Source organism: Oryctolagus cuniculus, chromosome 15, assembly GCF_051225735.1.
Source record: "Oryctolagus cuniculus isolate XC-2025 breed Fujian yellow rabbit chromosome 15, ASM5122573v1, whole genome shotgun sequence".
NCBI classification, from domain to species: domain Eukaryota; kingdom Metazoa; phylum Chordata; class Mammalia; order Lagomorpha; family Leporidae; genus Oryctolagus; species Oryctolagus cuniculus.
In genome coordinates, this window is record NC_142881.1 from 95,890,700 (window position 1) to 95,900,728 (window position 10,029).

Below are 10,029 nucleotides of genomic sequence, written 5' to 3' on the forward strand. Positions count from 1 at the left end.
TGCTTATACAGATCAGATTCCCCAGAGTGTGTTCTTCTAGCCTCTACATGGAGGGTGAAGTCCTGACTGCTGAATGCAGTTCCTTGGGGAAATCTTCAACATGTGTGTGTTCATCAATCCACTTCTCAGCACAAACCCTTGCATTGTTAGGCTGGAGACTTGGTTGCCTTCATCTCCCATTCCCCTGTATCCCTTCCCCAAGGCACATAGTTCCAATGAAGAACTGTTGAGCTTCTGAACATCTTGAGGCAGAGCATGTTATTTTCAGTTATCTCCTTGGCCAGTGTAGGGTCCAACTTTTCTGGGTCTACTGACTATACAGTCACCTTCTGCTTCCACAGTTTTCCACACTTTTTCTTCCTCTGACTCCATTTTTCAAATTTAATCGTTTAAAAAATTCTTGCATATTTTTCATGAAGTTTGTGGCATACAGCAAAATTATGTGATCAAGCTACCGTGTTACCCCCAAAATCACTCTCCCCAAATAGACACATGGTTTTTGTTTTGGTCTATGTAACGTTATTGAAGAAAATAAATTAATTACTAGAAGACTTGTTAGTTGATACTCATCCATTGACAACTTGCATCATTCATTCAGTGCTGTCTTAAACAATGTATTGGAAGATAGATTAACTAATAGTTCCAAGCCTCCTAACAATTTAAATGAAAATCACAAATTGTTGGAGACCCTATTTTGGAATACAAAGGGTGTTTGACTTGCAATTTCTATTCCCTGTAGAACAAAAACAGGTCATTCCTTTACTTGTATGCATAAAATACACCACATTTTTTGTTCTGCTGATACTATAAATTCAATATCAATTCTCCAGCTGCATCAGTGATGAGCATAAAGTACATCATTTAACCTCATATTTCTAACAGTGGAAGGCTTAAATAAGAATGGATGCTGCTATAATAATGCTGCTCCCTTTGATGTGACAACTGAGCATCTGTCTCCACCCTCTCAGATTTCTTCAGCATGTTAGAGTAGTGAAGAATGATTTTAGACTCATAACCAAGTTAGAGTGAAGACATTTGCCACATAATACACATGCTTCACTTTTTAAAATAAATTCTGAATCTTGGGAATCTGTTCAGTTGCAACTACCTTGCAGTTTATTTTTTTTAAGATTTATTTATTTATTTGAAAGTCAGAATTACACAAAGATAAAGAGAGACACAGAGAGAGAAATCTTCCATCCACTGGTTCACTCCCCAATTGGCTGCAATAGCTGGACTGCTTTCCCAGGCTATACCAGAGAGCTGGATCAAAAGTGGAGTGGCCAGGAGTTGAACAGCACCCATATGGTGCCAGCACTGCAGGCGATGGCTTTACCTACTATGCCACAGTGCCAGCCCCTACCTTACAGTTTCAAAAGCAGCTATTGTCCAAAGCTGGAAGAACAAAGTATTCTCAGATGAACATGTCAATGAATGAAGGGAGTTAAAAAAATTTTTTAGAAGGTGAGATCTGATAGGGAAGCCACCAGATGAGAAAATCAAAAAAGAAACAGTAATTTAAAGTTTACTTCAGCTATATGCAGATTATTCTGAATTTAAGGTAGCATCAGATGGCATACTTCTGAGTCCATTCCCAAGGTATTCTGTTGTATTTATCTCTGTTTTATAGATTTGTGCAATCTCTAGCACTAGGGGTTTGTCTGGATTTGGATCACATAGCAGTGAACAAATGGATAAAAGAACTTTAGAAATTATTAAAGCATTAGACCACTGTGATCTTAGACTATCGAGACAAATGCTGCCATTACTGTTAACATTTGGATAATAAATTCTTGTTGTAAATGCAACATTAAGTGATTTGAAGGGGGTAGTCTGTAGGAAAATGAATTGCCAAAAAGAATACACTGTCATGATATGAGCTGTCCCATAATTGTGACTTGCTAGTGAAGCACATCATCCCAAACTGGACCTGCAGAACATCGTGCCAGAAGGTCATGGGCCAAATCACTGAATTCCTTATTAATCCATTTCAGTGCTATAGTCTGTGCTTTCAGTCTGGTTCCTCTCTCTCAGTGTGTGCTCAGAAGTCTGGCTAAAACTTTTGATTATCCAGGCAGCAGGGAAGGATTGTCTCTTGGTCTCACATTGGCTCTGCCAAACACAGGCGTCTCTTCACTGCTGTGTATCAGTCCACTAACGAGGCTGTCACAAGCATGGGACGAAGCTAAGGATAGCAGGGGACACTTTATTGCCCACATGCAGGGCTTAGCAAATCTGAGCCACCCCCCAATGCATTTTTTTAAAAATATTCAGGATATATAAGTCTGTTTCCATTTATGTGAGAAAAAGATGAATCCATACAGAGATGGAGACATAGAAACAAGGCTGCTTTTACTTTTCATTTTTTATACTTTCATACTAATTGGTTTTTAATTTAAAAGTCATAGCTGTGAATAATTTGTAAAGACCTTGTCTAAAATGAAATCTTTTAAAGATCCAGTTTAGAGATTAGCATTGTAGTGTAGCAGGTTAAGCCTTTTCCTGTGATGCTGACACTTCATATGAGCACCAGTTCAAATCCCAGATGCTCCACTTCCAACCTGGTCCCCTACTAATGCACATGGAAAAGCACCAAAGGATGGCCCAAGTGCTCATACCCTTGTGACTTATAGGGGAGATACAGATGGAATTCCATGCTCCTGGCTTTTTCCTGGTCCATGTTCAGTCATTGCAGTCACTTGAGAAGTGAACCAGCAGATGGAAAAACTCTCTCTCTCTCTGCAATTCTACCTTTCAAATATATACACATATATCTTTTAAAATATCCGGTTTAAAAATATTTTAAAAGAGAGCATGGTACAGCTGAAATGAACCTCTTGGAATCTGTTACCCTCTCTAACTCCTCTCAGTGGCACCAGAGGCCCCACTACTACAATTTGGAAGTTCACAGCTGCATATGTGGCTTCAGAGCCCTTAGAAGTCCTCCATGCACCTAGGCCATAGGCCGTCTACTGCTGCGGAGAGATCCCACCTAGATCTTAATTGCTCATCCAGAGAAAAAGAATCAGATAAGTGTTAACAGTCACAGAGGGGAGGGTGGTTGCAGGAGCGAATTTTGAGAATTGTTTTCCACAGGTTAGTATCGAAATAAAAAGCTAGGCAACAATTTACTAAGAGGCAGAAACATTTATTTGACAAAAGCATCTGGTCCAAGAGAAGACGAGGCAGAGTGCCTGAGCAGGACACTGGCTTTCAGGAAGTGCCCAGGGTTTTAAGGCATTACTTTTTTTTTTCCAATTGGATCATTCTGGGAAGTGTCCATTGGTCAGGGGTTTCACATATGAATGTTGATTAGCTTGGGGCTCACAGAGATTGTGTGGGTCTCCTGGAGACAGGCTGTGTTCTCCTTAGAAGCTCAAACCCCTCTTCTGCTAGCTCGGGGTGAAAGATTGCAACCACACTGAAAGTGTGATTTAAAGCTGCAAGGTCACACATGCATCATGAGAAGCTATTAGTGGGGGAGATGCCAGCTGGTCTGGAAACAAGCTTTCCAGTGACAGATGGCAGTCCACTTGTGAAGGAATTCTACCTACATCTGAGGGACTCACAGACCCCCAAGCCCCACTGGACAGCCTCAATAAAGCCCCATTTGTTCTTAAATTGCCTCTGACCAGACAACCTACTTCCACTTAGCACAGCCTCCCCTGTCTGCCTTCTCACCTCTCCTCATTTCCCCTAGTTTAGACACACAATTATGAGACATTCTGGCTCACTGAAGCCTTGAACATGTCTGTTTGGCTGACTCATGTGTCATATAACCAAAGCTGCTCTGATCCTGGTCCTGTGGAGCATCATTTCCTTGACCAAACATTTGTATGTGGCAGAAGAATCCAATCATTCAAGTAATTAGGCTCCAATTCTGACCCACTAATGACTAGCAAATTACTTGAATGATGTACCTCAGCTTCCTTATTTACAAAGTGGGGTGAGAATGGTAAATGCTTTCTAGCCTTCCGAGAGGACTGGGGAGGTGATATATGTAAGTGTCTGCTGAGCATCTATGTTATATCACAATTTTAGGTCTGATAGAAATAGAAGGCATCAAAGTCAGGATGCCTTCTGTCATGGAGTTTGAGGTTTAGTGAGAAAGACACAATTCAGTTTTCTGAAAAGAAATGTCAACCAACAAAGGGTAAGAAATAACAAATGATTGCACACTTGGTTCAGTGTGTGACAAGTAAATATTTGGTGCATTTTCAAACTAAGATATGCACCTGAAAGTTCTTAGGCAAACAGGAGGTTAGTAGCCAAAACAGCTGAAGCAAATGCTAGGAAGATTGTAATCCTGTAGTTACTCAGCCAAGGAGGAACCGGAGTAAGAACCTGCATGCTAGGAAACAAATAGCTTGCTGTAAAACACGCTGAGTGTGCTGTCCCACCAGGCACCCCATCTTGCAAGACCATTCATAGTCTCCCCTCTCAATGCACTTCCTGTGTCTTGAGTGGAAAGGTGAGGCTGTTTCTCACAACTTGAGGGCTCATCTGGGATCTCTGTGCCTGCATGGAGTGGGGGCTCTAATAGAAGGGGAGACACATCCCATCCAATTGCATGTGGCCTACTCTATCTGGGTGCCCCATCTCACTCCAGAAGCCTGAGACTTGTTATTTGAAGGACAGCAGAGGTGCCACAGAAAACAAAAAGCAGGTACTGCAGCAACCAAACAACCTCACATGTGAGCCGAGTAGGAAAAATTAGAGTATAAGTATTGCATTGGTAGTTGGGCATTTTTGGAGGTCAAGCATATGTCACTGACACATATCCCAAGTATGAGGCAAGTGTGGAGTCCCGTTCTACAGTTTCATTCTCCTTCAAGGAAAACAGCTGGACATGGGCCAGTTGGATCCCAAGATGTGAAGGAAACCTCCACTACAGAGGTTTGAGCTCAAGAAAAATTTGGAGTGGTGTTCAAGAAAGCTCCCTTAAGGGAGACTGAATACACATGTCCAAGGAATCTCCATTATGGGACATTGGGCACACAGGAAAACTCAGACACAGAGATCAAACTGGGAAATAAAAATTCCAGGTCTAGGGAAAGGAGAACTAAGGAGGCTCCCTCTGACATTTCCCTGGATAGTCTACTGGGGAGAATTTTGGAGTCCAGGGGGAACACCTCTCAGACCAGGAACAAAGAAAAGCAAAACAACGATTAAGTGTTGATGTTTTATTTGACTTAAAGATCCAATTTATGAACTCTCAGTCTTTTGGTCCAAGTTTGGCTCAGATGAAGATTAAATATACCAAGCCCTAGTATTCTTAATTTTGTAATTAAGAGCTGGCTTGATAGGCCAAAGAAATGCAAAAGATAAAGAGAAGCACAGAAATTTTTCAAAAGAGTAAAAATAAAAGGCAAAATTCATGATTTGCACTGTAGAAGAGACAGTTAAAAAGAGAGATTAGATCAGAATACTCCTTGCAAAAGATGGGGAAATCCCAAATTTCAACAAATAACTAGGAGTGAAATACAGAAGGGAATTCCTAAAACTGTAAATGGATGTTATAGAACCAGGAGTAACAGAAGGAGGGATTCCAGATTCCAATATTTACCATGAAGCTTTACTGAAGCCTCAAATCTATTTGGCCAGGTGTTAGGAAAGTTCTGGGGGAGTTCCAACCTTCCACAGAGACTCAATTGCTACAATATGTAGATGATCTTCTTTTTAAAGATTTATTTATTTATTTATTGGAAAGTCAGAGTTACACAGGAGAGGAAGAGACAGAGATCTTCCATCCATTGGCTCACTCCCTGAATAGCTTTAATGGCCAGGGCTGGGCTAGGTGCAAGGAACTTCTTGATTTCCCACATGAGTGTAGAGCAGCTGGGACCCACACAGGTATCCATTTGGGATGCTGGTATTTCAGGTGGCAGCCTAATCCATTATACCACAATTCCAGCCCTGAATGCTTCCTTTCTCAAAGGTGTGACAGACCATTGGATTATTCTAATTAATAAGTAGACAGAATCCAGTGTGTACATTAATCAGAGAAAAAGAGAACTTGGCAGATTGCTTCTTTCCAATTATTAAACCACAAATATGTATAGCATCTCCACAGTAAGGATGTCTTATATTTACTAAGCATTAGATGTTCAGTCACTGCATGCCATATCTTGACTAGTCCCCAGTTAAAGCTTTCTGGTTCTTGTGGATGCTCCCAGCTATCCCTAGAAAGATCTCAAAACCTTCCCACTCACCTTTATCTCAGGCCAATAGCTTTCTTGGCCTATTCAACATGAACATATTAAATGCCCTATACTATGGAATTCAACATCTACTGATTAAGGGATGGCATTGTGCTTTATCAGGTAAAGTCACTGCCAGTGACACTAGCATCCCATATAGGTGCTGGTTGAAGTCTTGACTGTGCCATTTCTGACCCAGCTCCTTGCTAATGCTCCCAGGGAAGCAATGGAAGATGACCCAAGTGCTTGGACCCATGTGGGATACCCAGAAGAAGCTCCTGTCTCCTGGCTTCAGTGTGACCAGCCCTGGCCATCATCTCTGCCTTTCAAACAAAACAAATCTTCTTTAAAATTTACCAATTTTAGACTTTTACTAATTATAGGTTATAGTGTGAAGCAATTTACTGTTATGATTTATAGTAGTATGAAATCTGTGAAATGATCAGCCCAAAGATCTCGGGGAACACTTTGATGCTAAAATTATCGTGGGTGAATAAAGGAATTCAATGGACTACAAATAACTGTAGATTATCATTTTATTTTTCTAAGTTATTTAGAGTCAACCCTCTGTGAAAACCATGAAACAGCCTATAACTTCTAGTCTAAATCTATCTCTCTGGCATTCATGATCAGAGGGAGTTCCCCAGAAGTTCTGCAAAGGAGAAAAGATGGTTAATTTATTAAGCTCTTCTCATTCTTTTTTTTTTTTTTTGACAGGCAGAGTTAGACAGAGAGGGAGACAGAGAGACAGAGAGAAAGGTCTTCCTTCCGTTGGTTCACCCCCCAAATGGCCACTATGGTTGGTGCACTGTGCTGATCCGAAGCCAGGAGCCAGGTGCTTCCTCCTGGTCTCCCATGCAGGTGCAGGGCCCAAGCACTTGGGCCATCCTCCACTGCCTTCCCAGGCCACAGCAGAGAGCTGGACCAGAAGAGGAGCAACTGGGACAGAACTGGTGCCCCAACTGGGACTAGAACCTGGAGTGCCAGCACCACAGGTGGAGGATTAGGCTAGTGAGCCATGGCACCAGTCACTTCTCATTCTTAAAGTCATAAGGCCCTTGCTATTTCCTATATGATGCAGTCACATTAGAAAGTATCAAGGGGGGTTGGTGCCATAGCTCACTTGGTTAATCCTCCACCTGCAGTGCCAGCATCCCATATGGGCTCTGAGTTCTAGTCCTGGTTGCTCCTCTTCCTGTCCAGCTCTCTGTTGTGGCCCAGGAGGGCAATGGAGGATGGCCCATGTGCTTGGGCCCCTGCAACCGCATGGGAGAACGGGAGAACAGGAAGAAGCACCTGGCTCCTGGCTACAGATTGGCACTGCGCCAGCCATGGTGGCCATTTGGGGAGTGAACCAATGGAAGGAAGACCTCTCTCTCTCTCTCTCTCCCTCTCTCTCTCTCTCCCTCTCTCTCTCTCTCTCTCTCACTTTCTATAACTCTACCTGTCAAATAAATTAAAAAAAATAAGAAAGTATCAAGGAAGGTGGCCAAGATGTAATAGATAAGATACCTTATGATAAAAAAGTAAGAAAACATATGAGGCAACTTCAAAAATCACATACAAATATAAATGTTATTTGTTTACATAAGCTCCATGAAGTTCCAGACATTTTTAAAACAATGATACTTGGCATTTAGTTCATTTGCAAACAATTGTGTCTCCTAGTAATTTGACCATGTCAATGCAGGGTTTTACATTATTAACTAAAGAAAACTGAAAGTTCTTTAAAGATTTTTAAGATTCTAGTACAGGGGCTGGTGCTGTGGTGCAGTGGGTTAAAGCCCTGGCCTGCAGTGCCAGTATCCCATATGGGTGCCATTTCAAGTCCTAGCTCCTTGCTCTGCTTCTGATCCAGCTCCCTGCTAATGTGCCTGAGAAAGTATCAGAGTGCTTAAGACCCTGACCCCATTTTGGAGACACAGAAGAAGCTCCTGGTTCCTGGCTTTGGCCTACTCATCCCCGGTCATTGCAATTATTTTGGGAGTGACCCAATGGATGAAAGACCTCACTCTCTCTCTCTGTCTCTCTCTCTCTCCCTCTCCTTCTCTCTCTCTCTCTGTGTGTATGTGTCTGCCTTTCTCTGTAAATCATTCAAATAAATAAAGTGAATCTTTACAAAAAAGATTATAGAACAAAAATAAGTCAGAATAGGCCAAATGAGGTGTGTAATATAGATGCATAACTACTTCCTGTAGAAATAGTTACAAAATTGTTCTTGTTTGATGAAAGAAATGAAGAAACATTGTCATGATGAAGGACTGCCTAGTGAAGATTGCCTACATGTTTTCCTGCTAAAGCTTTGGCTGACTTTCTTGAAGCTCTTTCCAAGTAAGTGATGTAAGCATGCTCAATGATCATTCTCCAGAAATACAACAAGCAAAACTCCTTGAGCATCTGAAAAACCATTTTCATGACATTTACTCTTGATAAATCTGTTTTGTCTAAACCATTTCCCACTCTGGTTAGCCATTTTTTCATTGGGTTTTGTCTTCCGGATCATTTTGCTAAGTCTATATTTCATCTCCTCTTAAAAATTCTTCCAAGAAATACTTCAGGGACTACTGAAAATTTCCATAGAAAATTCTACTGTTGTCTGAAGTTGATCTAGGTGCATCAAGTTTAGAACTCATCAAAGAGTGTTTGCTCCATTTGAGCTTTTTTTTTAAACTTTTATCGAATAAATATAAATTTCAAAAGTAAAACTTTTGTCTTTTTGGTTTTTTTCAACTTTTAATAAATATAAATTTCCAAAGTACATCCTTTGAATTATAGCGGCTTTTCCCCCATAACCTCCCTCCCACCCACAACCATCCTATCTCCCACTCCCTCTCCCATCCCATCCTTAATCAAGATTCATTTTCAATTATCTGTATATACCGAAGATCAACTTAGTATATACTAGGTAAAGATTGCAACAGTTTGCATCCACATAGATACACAAAGTATAAAGTACTGTTTAAGTACTAGTTTTACCATTAATTCACATAGTACAACACATTAAGGACAGAGATCCTACAAGGTAAGTGTACAGTGACTCCTGTTGTTGATTTAACAATTGACACTCTTATTTATGACATCAGTAATTACTTGAGGCTCTTGTCATGAGCTGCCAAGGCTATGGAAGCCTCTTGAGTTCACAAACTCCAACTTTATGTAGACAAGGCCATAATCAAAGTGGAAGTTCCTTCCCTCCCTTCAGAGAAAGGCATCTCTTTCTTTGATGGCCTGTTCTTTACACAGGAATCTCACTCACAGAGATCTTTCATTTAGGTCATTTTTTCCACAGTGTCTTGGCTTTCCAGTGTCTTGGCCTGAGAAATTCTAATGGGCTTTTTAGCCAGATCTGAGTGCCTTAAGGGCTGATTCAGAGGCCAGAGTGTTGTTTAGGGCATTTGCCATTCTATGAGTCTGCTATGTATCTCACTTCCCATGTTGGATCATTTTCTCCTGTTTAATTTTATCAGCTATTATTAGTAGACATTAGTCTTGTTTATGTGATCCCTTTGACACTTAATCCTATCTTTATGATCAATTATGAACTTAAACTGATCACTTTGACAAGTAAGATGGCATTGGTACATGCCACCTTGATGAGATTGATTTGGAATCCCCTGGCACATTTCTAGCTCTACCATTAGGGACAAGTCCGAGTGAGCATGTGCTGAACTGTACATCTCCTCCCTCTCTTATTCCCACTCTTATATTTAACAGGGATCACTTTTCAGTTAAATTTAAATACCTAAGAATAATTGTGTATTAATTAAGGAGTTCAACCAATGATATTAAGTAGAACAAAAAATACTAAAAGGAATAAAATAGTAAGTTG

The 10,029-nt window shown here is 40.8% G+C and overlaps 1 pseudogene; it reads right to left on the reverse strand.

Annotated features, from left to right (window-relative positions):
• Positions 1 to 1,567: 1,567 nt before the first annotated feature.
• On the reverse strand, positions 1,568 to 8,609 carry LOC149122201 (ubiquitin-conjugating enzyme E2 D3 pseudogene; annotated as a pseudogene).
• Between the last annotated feature and the right edge of the window lie 1,420 nt (positions 8,610 to 10,029).